This window comes from Salvelinus sp. IW2-2015, linkage group LG32 (genome assembly GCF_002910315.2).
Source record: "Salvelinus sp. IW2-2015 linkage group LG32, ASM291031v2, whole genome shotgun sequence".
Taxonomy (NCBI): domain Eukaryota; kingdom Metazoa; phylum Chordata; class Actinopteri; order Salmoniformes; family Salmonidae; genus Salvelinus; species Salvelinus sp. IW2-2015.
Window position 1 is genome coordinate 26,705,729 of NC_036871.1, and position 14,191 is coordinate 26,719,919.

General features: G+C 44.4%; 2 long non-coding RNA genes across 2 annotated transcripts in view; both read right to left on the minus strand.

The window, feature by feature from the left end:
- The window catches only part of LOC139023449 (uncharacterized), a 763,591-nt gene that overhangs the window by 546,730 nt on the left and 202,670 nt on the right, over positions 1–14,191 (minus strand). The gene's annotated exons all lie outside the window — the stretch shown is intronic.
- Positions 3,241–8,832, minus strand: LOC111957135 (uncharacterized). Its single transcript, XR_002876342.2, has 3 exons — positions 8,419–8,832; positions 4,227–4,268; positions 3,241–3,479 (listed from the first exon to the last, which is right to left on the minus strand). It is a non-coding gene; the product is annotated as an uncharacterized lncRNA (long non-coding RNA).

Below are 14,191 nucleotides of genomic sequence, written 5' to 3' on the forward strand. Positions count from 1 at the left end.
TGCTAGCTGTTGTAGATTACACTGCTCAAAAAAATAAAGAACACTTAAACAACACAATGTAACTCCAAGTCAATCACACTTCTGTGAAATCAAACTGTCCACTTAGGAAGCAACACTGATTGACATAAAATTTCACATGCTGTTGTGCAAATGGAATGGACAAAAGGTGGAAATTATAGGCAATTAGCAAGACACCCCCAATAAAGGAGTGATTCTGCAGGGTGTGACCACAGACCACTTCTCAGTTCCTATGCTTCCTGGCTGTTTTGGTCACTTTTGAATGCTGGCGGTGCTCTCACTCTAGTGGTAGCATGAGACGGAGTCTACAACCCACACAAGTTGCTCAGGTTGTGCAGTTCATCCAGGATGGCACATCAATGCGAGCTGTGGCAAAAAGGTTTGCTGTGTCTGTCAGCGTAGTGTCCAGAGCATGGAGGCGCTACCAGAGACAAGCCAGTACATCAGGAGACGTGGAGGAGGCCGTAGGAGGCAACAACCCAGCAGCAGGACCGCTACCTCCGCCTTTGTGCAAGAGGTGCACTGCCAGACCCCTGCAAAATGACCTCCACAGGCCACAAATGTGCATGCTGTCAGCATATGGTCTCACAAGGGTCTGAGGATCTCATCTCATACCCAATGGCAGTCAGGGCTACCTCTGGCGAGCACATGAGGGCTGTGCGGCCCCAAAGAAATGCCACCCCACACCATGACTGACCCCCGCCAAAAACCGGTCCATGGCTGAGGATGTTGCAGGCAGCAGAACGTCTCCACGGCGTCTCTCCAGACTCTGTCACAGTCTGTCACACGCTCATTGCTCAGTGTGAACCTGCTTTCATCTGTGAAGAGCACGAGGCGCCAGTGGCGAATTTTGCCAATCTTGGTGTTCTCTGGCAAATGCCAAACGTCTGCACGGTGCTGGGCTGGTAAGCACAACCCCACCTGTGGACGTCGGCCCTCAATACCACCCTCATGGAGTCTGTTTCTGACCGGTTTGAGCAGACACATGCACATTTGTGGCCTGCTGGAGGTCATTTGCAGGGCTCTGGCAGCTGCCTCCTTGCACAAAGGCGAGTAGGTAGCGGTCCTCTGTGCTGGTTGTTCCTCCTACGGCTCTCTCCACGGTCTCCTGATGTACTGGCCTGTCTCCTGTGTAGCGCCTCCATGCTCGGACACTACGCTGACAGTGACACAGCAAACCTTTTTGCCACAGCTCGCATTGCATGTTGCCTCGTGGATGAAATGCACTACCTGAGCCACTTGTGGTTGAGACTCGCCGTCTCATTCTACACTAGAGTGAGAGCACCCCAGCATTCAAAATGACCCAAAACATCAGCCAGAAGCATAGAACTGAGAAGTGGTCTGGTGTCACCACCTGCAAATCACTCCTTGTTGGTGGTGGTGTCTTGCTAATCTTGCATAATTTCCACCTTTTGGTCGATTCCAATTTACAAGCTAGCATGTGAAATTTATGTCAGATCAGTTTGCTTTCCTAAGTGGACAGTTTGATTTCATATATAGTGTGATTGACGAGTATACATTGTGTTGTTTAAGTGTTCCCTTTATTTTTGAGCAGCTGTATGTATAATGGTGCTTTATATATGTATGTTATCAAGTGTACAGACAAGTGACCAAACATTTTCAAAACCATAAAGAGTTGAATTCAACTTCTGAATCAATTATTTTTGAAATTCATAATGTTAATTTGTTAAACTGGCTTTGAATCTTAAAACAAATGATGCAAGGAGTTTGTGTATTATTAAACTTTAATGTTGTTGGTAACTAAATATGTTTCAATAAAACAGTAAATTAGTCTGTCAAGTATAGCAATATAAGTAAACATGGCTTGTATTCAACAAGGTTTATCTTTCTCTCGAGACCAGGTGAGTTTAAATATAGCTGTCCCGATCGTAACTTGAAGAGAGGAGAGCCAAGGTACAGCGTGATAACAATACATCTTCTTTATTTGAAGACGAAAACAAACGAAAACCCTAACAAACATACAAGACAATAAAACGACGAACGTGAAGCTATATAACAAATAGTGCTGACACTAAACACTACACATAGAATCACCACAACTACCTAATGAATAGTGCTGCCTAAATATGGTTCCCAATCAGAGACAACGATAGACAGCTGTCTCTAATTGAGAACCAATCTAGGCAACCATAGACATACATACACCTAGACTGAACACTGCCCCATAAACATACAAAAACCTCTAGACAATACAAAACACATACTCCCCCATGTCACACCGACCTAATAAAATAATAAAGAAACAAAGATAACTAAGGCCAGGGTGTGACAGTACCCCCCCCCCCCCAAAGGTGCGGACTCCGGGCGAAAACCTGACACAGAAGGGGGGGTCCGGGTGGGCCTTCTCACGGCGGCGGCTCGGGTGCGGGACGTGGACCCACCACCATCAGTCCATCCGCTTTGTCCTCTGACGGGAGCCCTCCGGAGAATAATCCCCACTGGATGAGCGCCCTGGACGGAGGGCAGCTCCGGACTGAGTGCAAGCCCGGAGCTGAGGGGCCAGCTCCGGACTGGGAGGCGAGGGCTCCGATGAGGGCTGCTCGACTGGGGCGGGTCTGCAGCTCCTGACTGCGGCGGGTCTGGCAGCTCCTGACTGGCGGGCGGTCTGGCAGCTCCTGACTGCGGCGGCTCTGGCAGCTCCTGACTGGCGCGGCGTTCTGGCAGCTCCTGACTGGCGGCGCGCTCTTAGCGGCTCCTGACTGATGGACGGCTCTAGCTCAACCTTACCTGGTTGAAATGCTCCCCGTAGCCAGGCCAGTGGCGGCGAGGTGAATAGCCGCACTGGGCTGTGCTAAGCGAGGAGCATTCAACCAGGTAAGTTGGGCAGGCTCAGGTGCTCAAGAGCTCCAGTAATGCCTTCACGATCCGGTCTCATTCCGGTGCCACCTCCTCGCCCCAGCCCATTACCACCAGTGCCAACACCACGCACCAAGGCTTCCAGTGCTCTCCAGAGCCCTGATTTCCTCCTCCACGCACTCGCCCTGTGGTGCGTGTCTCCAGCCCGGTACCACCAGTTCCGGCACCACGCACCCAAGCCTCCTGTGCGTCTCCAGAGTCCTGTACTTCCTGTTGCTACTCCCCGCACTAGCTTGAGGTGTATGTCCTCTAGGCCCTAGATCGTGTTGTTGAAGATTATTCTATGTGTTCCACCGAAAAGCATGGAGGAGGTATCTGTAGTCTATCACGCAGTCTCATATATATATATACTGTATATATAAACCACAATGCAGTTGTGAGAATACTAGGCATTCTATATTATACTACAACATCAGTCTAGCTGAATATGGATGTTGTATATTGTGTTGGTTGAATGTTCCAGGCAGGTTCCAGAATGTTCTTCAGCTGGTGAAAATCTTCTTGTGTATGGGTAATTGCAGCTGGTTTAGCAGGATTTGGCGATGTTCTTCACCACCCACTGCTTCGACCTCTTGCAGTATGTACTGCAAGTAAAAAATTAAGACTGATCATGAAGATGCATAACCATACAATAAATCATGTTCATCTGTAAACAAAAAAGGGTACAGTAGACTGGTATGTGCTTTGTTCCACTTAGAGTCAATAAAGGGGCACTGAGATGGGCTGTTAGCAAAGATGTGAAAAGTTTGAGGGTGCTTGACTTGTACACAGTCTAGTCGAGTATTGTTGTGTATGAGCACCTACAGTTGTGCTTTTGAGTAGACAAGCACTGCCAAAAATAGAGTGAATAGGCTAGAAGAGTATATTAACAGCACCTCCCCCCCATGCCAAAGACCTGATTGTAATGGTGTGAAAAGTTTGAGGAGCACTTGTTTTGTAGACAGTTTAGCGTATTTGTGATTTTGTTTTGTCAAGAGGGTATTGTGCTGTTGTCCTCCAAATCAAAAGATCAGAGAATTAATAGTACTGAAAGCATAAGCTACAGCTAGCTAGCACTGCAACACATACAATGTGGTGAGTAGTTGACTCAGAGAGAAAGACATAGTTGAACAGTTTCAAGAAGTTAAATTCTTCCTAAAGAATCTATTCCTGTCAATAGATCATGCATGCTAACCTTCAGACAATACCCACCCCCATAGAGACACCATTCAGTCACCCACACCATCCCCTCCTTACTAAAACCTATTTTTGTCCAATTTAGACTTCAAGCCTGCATGAACAATCAACTAAACCTTTAGTAGATTTTAGTAAGATTTTAGAAGGTGACTTACACTAGTTCCTGGTGATGCCGCTGCAGATGATGCGATCAGACTCTAAATAGAACACATAATGTTAGTCACGTTAGACTCTGCGGAAGTTAGTTACCTTGCAAAGTTACAAATGGCATCGCCAGATAGCAGCTGGCTCTGGAATGCTTTGGAATGTCTAGCCAGCATATTATGAAAGCTAGCTAAATATTGTTTTATATAAACAAATGTAGTTCGCTAGCTAGCTAGCAAGGTAACGTTAGCTATGTTATTGTCTGCTGCACTGATGTTGGCTGATCGGATGCCTTCTTTGAAGTGAAGGGGAAAATTTATGGAATAGCATCACTTTTCAACATTCAACGGCATGGCAACCCCATCAGTTGAGACTTCAGTTCCTTTTGAAAATCCTCAAACACAGACATTTGATATTTCTCAGATCAATTGAATACACCTCCACGGGGCGGTGCTACGTCCTGAAATCGCTTTGGTTGTCTGTGTGTATCAGTCTGTCTATGTGTCTGTGTGTGTATGTTGGCTGTTTGTGCGGCTGTTTGGGCTGTATGAAGGTTGAGCTGAGCCCAGGGCCGCTGGCTGGGTCTCCAGTCTGGGCTGTCCCTCCCCAGAGTGTGACTAGGAACCGTGCTCCACAATGCTCCAGTACGTCCGTCTGTCTGTTTCCACACAGAACCACTGCATTACTCAGGCTTTTCCCCTCACAGCAGCATTCGTCAGATTCTCTCCCGGTCAAGCCAGGTTCACCTGTTCCCATGAGTTGGAACCGGTTCAGGGAACAGAACAGAAAACTGGAAATAAAGAACATTTTCAAGGAACAGAATCGGAATCGGGAACGAAAGTGATCTATATTGTTCAACAAAACCATGGGAACTGAACAAAAGGAACACCTATGTGAGAATGCTATCCACTGACTACAGCTTAGTGTTCAACACCATAGTGCCCTCAAAGCTCATTACTAAGCTAAGGACCCTGAGACTAAACACCTCCCTGCATGGCCAGGCACGACTCCAACACCATCATTAAATTTGCCGATGACACAACAGTGGTAGGCTTGATCACCGACAACAACGAGACAGCCTATAGGGAGGAGGTCAGAGACCTGGCCGGGTGGTGCCAGGACAACAACCGCTTCCTCAACGTTATCTAGACAAAGGAGATGATTGTGGACTACAGGAAAAAGAGGACCGAGTACGCCCCCATTCTCATCGACGAGGCTGCAGTGGAGCAGGTTGAGAGCTTCAAGTTCCTCGGTGTCCACATCCCTAACAAACTAACATGGTCCAAGCACACCAAGACAGTCGTGAAGAGGGCAAGACAAAACCTATTCAGGAGACTGAAAAGATTTGGCATGGGTCCTCAGATCCTCAAAATGTTCTACAGCTGAACCATCGAGAGCATCCTGACTGGTTGCATCACTGCCTGGTATGGCAACTGCTCGGCCTCCGACCGCAAGGCACTACAGAGGGTAGTGTGAACGGCCCAGTACATCACTGAGGCCAAGCTTCCTGCCATCCAGGACCTCTATACCAGGCGGTGTCAATGAAAGGCCCTAAAAATTGTCAAAGACTCCAGCCACCCTAGTCATAGACTGTTCTCTCTGCTACCGCATGGCAAGCGGAACCGGAGCGCCAAGTCTAGGTCCAAGAGGCTTCAAAACAGCTTCTACCCCCAAGCCATAAGTCTCCTGAACATCTAGTCAAATGGCTACCCAGACTATTTGCAGTGCCCCCCTCTCCTCACCCCCTCTTTACACCACTGTTACTCTCTGTTGTCATCTATGCATAGTCACTTTAATAACTCTAGATACATGTACATACTACCTCAAATAACCAGTGCCCCTCACATTGACTCTGTATAGGTAGCCCCTGTATATGGTCTTGCTATTGTTATTTCACTGCTGCTCCTTAATTACTTGTTACTTTTCTCTCTTATTCTTATCTGTATTTTTTTTAAATTGCATTGTTGGTTAAGGGCTCGTCAGTAAGCATTCCATTGTAAGGTCTACAGCTGTTGTATTTGGCAAATCCCTCTACCTCCAGTGGTGTAAAGTAAAAATACTTAGTTTGCTTTTTGGGGTTTCTGTACTTTACTTTACCATTTGCATTGTTTGACATCTTTTCCTTTTACTCCACTACATTTCTAAAGAAAATATATACATTTTCCCTGATACACAAAAGGTTTGGATACTCAGACAGGACAGCAATATGGTCCAATTCATGCACCTATCAATATAACGCATTGTCATCCCTACTGCCTCTGTTCTGGTGGACTCACTAAACACAAATAATGGGTTTGTAAATTATGTCTGAGTGTTGGAGTGTGCCCCTGGCTGTACATTTTTATAACAAGAAAATTGCATCGTCTAGTTTGCGTAATACAAGGAATTTGATGTATAGGATTTACTTTACTTTAACTTTTACTCAAGTATGACAATGTAGTACTTTTCCACCACTGGACTTAAGTACATTTAAAACCAGATACTTTTAGAATTTTACTCAAGTAGTATTTTGCTGAGTGACTTTCACTTTTACTTGAGTCATTTTCTATTAAGGTAAAAAAAAAAAAGAAAGTGGGATGCATGCCAGCAAATCCACTACACAACACAACACTAAACAATACATGAATTGCCCTGTAACGGTGACAAACTACTTGGCCATGACGTAGTGTCCCCATGAGCGACAGAACACTGAGCCAATCACAGCGCAACCACAGAAAGCACTGAGTTAAGGTATCTTTACTTTTACTCAAGTATGACAATTGAATACTTTTTCCGCTGCTGTCTCCTCTCTCTGTGTGGAGGGAGGGGTGGGGAGGTAATGAAGCTTAAGTAAGACTGGTGTCTGGTAATGTAATATACACAAAGGCAGTGTCAGGTCTGGATCCAATAATGTGTCACATACCCCGTCTGGAACAGATTGGCCCAGATGATCTGATTGAACTCTTACAAGCCAGGACCCCCACCCAACCCTAGCCGAGCCCAGTCCAGCCAGGCCCAGGACAGCCTCTCTCCCTCTGCCTCTGCCTCTCACCCTGACCCACTGACCCCTGTAAGACCATTCATCCATCCAAGGCAGGACACTAAGACCCTGAGTCCCAACCATTAATTTGCCTCAACTCCACAACCCTGTCCACAAGCCTGGAAACGATGGTAGAGTGCCTTTGGCATCAGACAGGGAACTGACAGGTGCACTCTCAATATTAGCTAACTTGTTTTCTTGTTAGAAATCATTCTACAAGTCATTAGTTGGTTCAAATACTTGAGGCAGGTAATACAAAGGGCACATTTTTGTTTAACCAATTTACCAAGACCGACTGATATTCAACCATTTATTATAGGGAGATTGGTATAAGTTGAGCCAAAGGGGATAGGTTGAGCCACCTTTGTTTCTATGAAACCATACACAAAATGTATAATTTGACAAAATATTTAGGAAGAGGTCATCATTTCATGGAGTCTGTGAAGGAAGAAACCACATGGAAAAAGTGGTAAGCAAGTTAGGTCTAAAAACAATAGTCAAACGAATGTATTGTGTTAGGGGCTTTATGATGCTTGTATGTAAATCAAAGTAGATCATTTAAAGAGTGATATATACATCAGCTGTGGTCTCTGTAAGCTCAAAATGAGGTCCTAAACCTAGCATAAAAGTGTATCTGTGTATCTGTGTGGGCTAATATAGTCAAAATGTTTGCCTCAGGTAAATTTAACCAATAGTTGAGCCAATGGCAAGATGAGAAAATAAAGTGTTTTCTTCCCAGACGTAACGCAAGGTATTATCGCTGGGAGATGAAGTAACAACAGGTCCTGGCCTATGTTAAAAAGTACGATGTGTTTGTTAGGTGTTAAGCCTGTGTTAAAAGATACAATACTAGTTAAATAAAGGTTAAATGTAAGAAATTAAAAATTAAATACTTAAAATTATTCAAAGACAAAAAAGTTATTGTAATTCTGTTGAATTGTGTTTGGGAAAAAAAGATAGACATGGTTTTAAAAAGATAGTGGTAATATTTCATTCAGTACAGGAATTTGTAGGCGGCTTAACTAACCCTGTCCTGTGGCTAAACTTACCCCATACCCTGAATTCTGATTATTTCCAGGGATACACAACATCCTGAAATATACTGTATGTAAATATCTTCGTTAGAAAGAGTACTATATTTCCTTTGACGGAGTGATGCTGAATGGAAAAAATTCTCAACTTACCCCATTCTCCCCTACATAGGCTCCAAACAAGGACAAAGCAAGGGTAGAACTTGTGTGGCAGATTTCAATCCATCACTCTTATAATATATTATATTCTCTACCAGCACCTCAATGAACATGTCCGGTATCATGTTCCTAATGAACAGTTGTGGTGGGCAGTGCCCCGTTTAGAAAAGTAGCGTCATCAGCTATTTGTAGCTGGGGAGACTAACAGTGTACTGGGTCCTAATTTCAGACAGGGGTTATAGAGTGGCAGGAAGCGTGATGCTGGAGAGGCATGTGTGTGAATTTACCGCCCTGCTTCTGGCTCCCTGGGCCCAGCCTCAAGCCCACACAGAGCGCCCTGCCTGGGGCCCTGGAGTTGCTGCTGCATGGAGCTCTGTTGATTGAGAGAGAGAGAAAGAGAGAGAGAGCTTATAGTTTCACCTCTAGTTTTCTCTGTGTGTGGGCCCATGCACCCCTCTGATTTGCTGTCCTTCATCCCGGCTTTCCAAAATAGAGGAAACATTTTGTTCCTGTCCTAGCCTGTGGGAAAAAGAAATGAGGGAGAGAAAGAAAGAGAGAAAGACTCCACGGCTATTAATACAATTCCACCTAAAAGCTTCCCTGTCCTCCCACTCAGAGGAAGCTCCTAAAGTGAACATGTTTTAGGGCCTGCATGCATGGTCAGCAGGGGAAAAGKGGGAGCAGACCGTGGAATGAGAGACAAGGGAAAAGGAGTAAAAAAGTAGTAAAAAAGCTCTGTGAGTGTTAACCTCTCTGCCCTCCCGTCACCCACTACCATTGTGAGATTCTGAGATGAACTCACCCATGTAGGGCCGTTCTGCAGCATGCAGACTCCCAGGAAGAGTGTTCCTATCGGCCTCAGTCCTCTCTTCTACCCCCCATTTCAACTATTTGCACATTGTTACAACACTGTACATAGCCATAATATAACATTTGAAATGTCTCTATTCTTTTGAAACTTTTGTGAGTGTAATGTTTACTGTTCGTTTCACTTTTGTTTATTATCTAGTTCACTCGCTTTAGCAATGTAAACATATGTTTCCCATGCCAATAAGGCCCATAGAATTGAATTGAATTGAGAGAGAGAGATTGATAGGCCCTTGAACTCGTCACCTCACATTATATGTTACTACAGCCTGGCCTCCTGGACAACAGCACTTTATATTCCACGTGTCTTAAATGTTTCCATGCTTTCTCCCAGCCAAGCGTCGGTCAGAAGTCATTTTATGTCTCCGCTATGGTTCCAGTGTTCTGGCCAGGAGTAGTGTGATCCACCCAGACAGGGTTGCATGCGTGTTGGCAGGAGTTACCCTGGGTGAGACGACGGGCCGGCGAGCGGCACCCAGACACACGTTCAGCTCAGACTGTCTAGTGATGACAGACAGGCAGCAGACACACCGGGTACCAGTCAGAGTCCATCAGGAGTCAAGCCCTGACACACTCACTCACTCAAACACAAAGGTTTAGTATTGTGATACAATAGAGGACTGTATTGGTTGTTCCAAACAATGCGTAATACACAGACTCATTTCATTATACCTTCATTCATTTGTATCAATGTAACAATTGCAAAGGTTTGGTTGAACCTTCATGATTTTTGAGAACTTGGCTTGCAGCTAGACGTAAACAAACACAAATGTGTTTCATGAGTCATTAGATATTTTACCAAAAGTGCAAACTGAAGCAATGGAAGGAAACGTGAGGCAGGTGAATTGCCTGGCTATGCCCCCTCTCACCCCACCTCCTGCCACAGTCCAAGTGTACCCTCCTCGGGGTAGCCTAAGCCAGGCACAGGGAAAAAGAAGGGTAAACATGGGGGCATGTACCACTACCCCTGATGTTAGACTGACTAGGCTCCCTCTCTACCGCCAATTCTTTTTTCATGCTTAGCATTTGTAATAGAGAGGATTTCTATAGAAATGATGTCTTAACAGTGACATGTACTTGTTTGAGAGAGATACTGTTGAGCTGATATTGTGTAATTGTCACTTACAATATACAGTGGAACATCAATGTTTGTTTTATGACATGAAATGACAGCCATTTATTCATTTAAATACCTACAGCATAATCAAATGAAACATTACACGTTTGAATGATGTGCATCAACTGAAATGTATGCTTTTACACACAAAACAATGTACATAAAGAACACTGCATACCATGCACATTCTGATAGTCAAAGCCACAAGGAGATTCCTTGAAAAATGATTTACTTCAGATTTACAGCAAACCTGTTTTGTATGAAGAAAATCAAAACTTTCAAAACTCTCACTGCCTAAATAAATGCATATTTTTCATAGCCTGCCCAGAGTTCCAGAATCAAAATCATGTGTTGCATTTTTTGGGTACACATATTTTGGGTAACCAGACAATATTTCAAAAATCAATATTAGTCACACACCTCTCATATTAGATTTGTTGTCAGGGGTGCGTTAGGTAACCATTACATGCTTTTTAAAGAGAGCACCTGTGACACATAAATCTGCAACAAACTCCGAGACCAGTATGTTACATTTCTAATAAGCGTCACTGAGCAGGGAGGGGGGTTAGTGAAAAAGAATGGCTACTGTATGGGTCTGTAATCAGAGCCAGCTGTGTCCGGCCATGTGGGCTACACTCCGCTCTGCTATGGGAGGGGAGCGTGTTACTGGAAGATTTGCGCCAGGGAAAAGCTGGCAGGCACATCATAAATCCAGCTCGTTGGGTTAGGTTGCATTTGGAAGAGGCCCGAAACAAGCAAATTGACTTTTGATTAGTGAAAAATCCCTTCCCAGCGCACGGCACGCATTGGATGGCTCTCTATGGGTTTCTCTTCTACAATGCTGCAGCACACCAGCCGTCTCTCTCAAGCAGGGCAGAATGATTATCTCCTGTCTAGCCTGCCCTGCCACCAATCACACACTTCCCAGGATACTTAGAGGCTTAACAACATTTGACATGATGTAGTTTGGAGAGAAATGGATGAGAACGAAGACAACATCAAAAYGTAATTTCTCAATAGTTCACATTGCCTTGGCTGATCATTAATATGTTACTACAGAATACTGTAGTTTGTTTGTTGAGTAACGACAGCCAAACTCTGAGATATGGATATAAAGTAGTTGTAAGGATATGATGGAGTACTAGACATGTGTACAGGGAGACAAGGAGGAAGAGCCACCACAGGAGAACAGGACCTAACAAAACCAGAGCACAGGAACCAAACTGTAACTCTGTGAAATGGAGTGACATTTTATGGCGCATCCCACATAAAAAAATACCGTAGTGTACTATGGCATAAATACTATGTTATTAACTGTATTAACTGTATTTACTGTAGTAAGTATTGTAGTGTTTCCAGTTAACTATATTATAAATACTGTAGTAAAAGAAAACTGTAGCATATACTATAGTAATTACTGTAGTGATTTTACGGATTGTAGTATTTACTGTAGTGTTTTTGCAGACATTACTGCAGTATTTAATATAGTGTTTCTGTTTTATTATCTTTGACAAGGAGGCTTTCTCATTCACCTACCTACCTACCTATCTATCTACTTACCTACCTACCTATAGGAAACCTACTGGTAAAATAGCATAAAAGCAAATGTTCCATAACCTGTCGGTAAGTAGATAGATAGGTAGGTAGGTAAGTAGACGGAGGAACCAGGGGGGAACAGGGGCCAAGGCCACATGAAAGGCATCGAGTGTCACCCCTCAGCATGGGGGGGGGGGGGGGGGGAAGGGGATCAACCAGAAGGTGTGGTGCCACGTAACTGGAGAGATGAAGGAGCACAGAGACAAAGAAAGGAGAGGAGACGCAACAGGGGAGGGCAGGGAGGGACACGACAGAGGGGTGAGAGGCCTATAAAACAAGAGGTCAAGCTGGACACTGGAGAGGCACAGAGAGAGAGAGAGAGAGAGAGACCCAACCAAATCATGAGAAAACAAAAAAGTAATTTCTTGACACATTGGAAAGAATTTTGTACTTTAACTATTTGCACGTCGTTACAACACTGTATATTGCCATAGTGTAATGAGTGTAATGTTTACTGTTAATTTTATATTGTTTATTTCACTTTTGTTTATTATCTATTTCACTTGCTTTGTAAATGCCCTTTGAATTGAATTGAGAGAGAGAGATGGCTGGAGAGGTGGATGTTATAGTTTCACCGCTCTGGTTTCCCCTGTGTGGGCCTCACGCACCCCTCTGATTTGCTGTCCTTCATCCCGGCTTTTCCAAAATAGAGGAAACATTTTGTTCCTGTCCTGCTCTGTGGGAAAAGAAATGAGGGAGAGAAAGAAAGAGAGAAAGACTCCACGGCTATTAATACAATTCCACCTAAAAGCTTCCCTGTCCTCCCACTCAGAGGAAGCTCCTAAAGTGAACATGTTTTAGGGCCTGCATGCATGGTCAGCAGGGGAAAAGGGGAGCAGACCGTGGATGAGAGACAAGGGAAAAGGAGTAAAAAGTAGTAAAAAAGCTCTGTGAGTGTTAACCTCTCTGCCCTCCCGTCACCCACTACCATTGTGAGATTCTGAGATGAACTCACCCATGTAGGGCCGTTCTGCAGATGCAGACTCCCAGGAAGAGTGTTCCTATCGGCCTCAGTCCTCTCTTCTACCCCCATTTCAACTATTTGCACATTGTTACAACATGTACATAGCCATAATATAACATTTGAAATGTCTCTATTCTTTTGAAACTTTTGTGAGTGTAATGTTTACTGTTCGTTTCACTTTTGTTTATTATCTAGTTCACTCGCTTTAGCAATGTAAACATATGTTTCCCATGCCAATAAGGCCCTAGAATTGAATTGAATTGAGAGAGAGAGATTGATAGGCCCTTGAACTCGTCACCTCACATTATATGTTACTACAGCCTGGCCTCCTGGACAACAGCACTTTATATTCCACGTGTCTTAAATGTTTCCATGCTTTCTCCAGCCAAGCGTCGGTCAGAAGTCATTTTATGTCTCGCTATGGTTCCAGTGTTCTGGCCAGGAGTAGTGTGATCCACCCAGACAGGGTTGCATGCGTGTTGGCAGGAGTTACCCTGGGTGAGACGACGGGCGGCGAGCGGCACCCAGACACACGTTCAGCTCAGACTGTCTAGTGATGACAGACAGGCAGCAGACACACCGGGTACCAGTCAGAGTCCATCAGGAGTCAAGCCCTGACACACTCACTCACTCAAACACAAAGGTTTAGTATTGTGATACAATAGAGGACTGTATTGGTTGTTCCAAACAATGCGTAATACACAGACTCATTTCATTATACCTTCATTCATTTGTATCAATGTAACAATTGCAAAGGTTTGGTTGAACCTTCATGATTTTTGAGAACTTGGCTTGCAGCTAGACGTAAACAAACACAAATGTGTTTCATGAGTCATTAGATATTTTACCAAAAGTGCAACTGAAGCAATGGAAGGAAACGTGAGGCAGGTGAATTGCCTGGCTATGCCCCTCTCACCCCACCTCCTGCCACAGTCCAAGTGTACCCTCCTCGGGGTAGCCTAAGCCAGGCACAGGGAAAAAGAAGGGTAAACATGGGGGCATGTACCACTACCCCTGATGTTAGACTGACTAGGCTCCCTCTCTACCGCCAATTTTTTTCATGCTTAGCATTTGTAATAGGAGGATTTCTATAGAAATGATGTCTTAACAGTGACATGTACTTGTTTGAGAGAGATACTGTTGAGCTGATATTGTGTAATTGTCACTTACAATATACAGTGAACATCAATGTTTGTTTTATGACATGAAATGACAGCCATTTA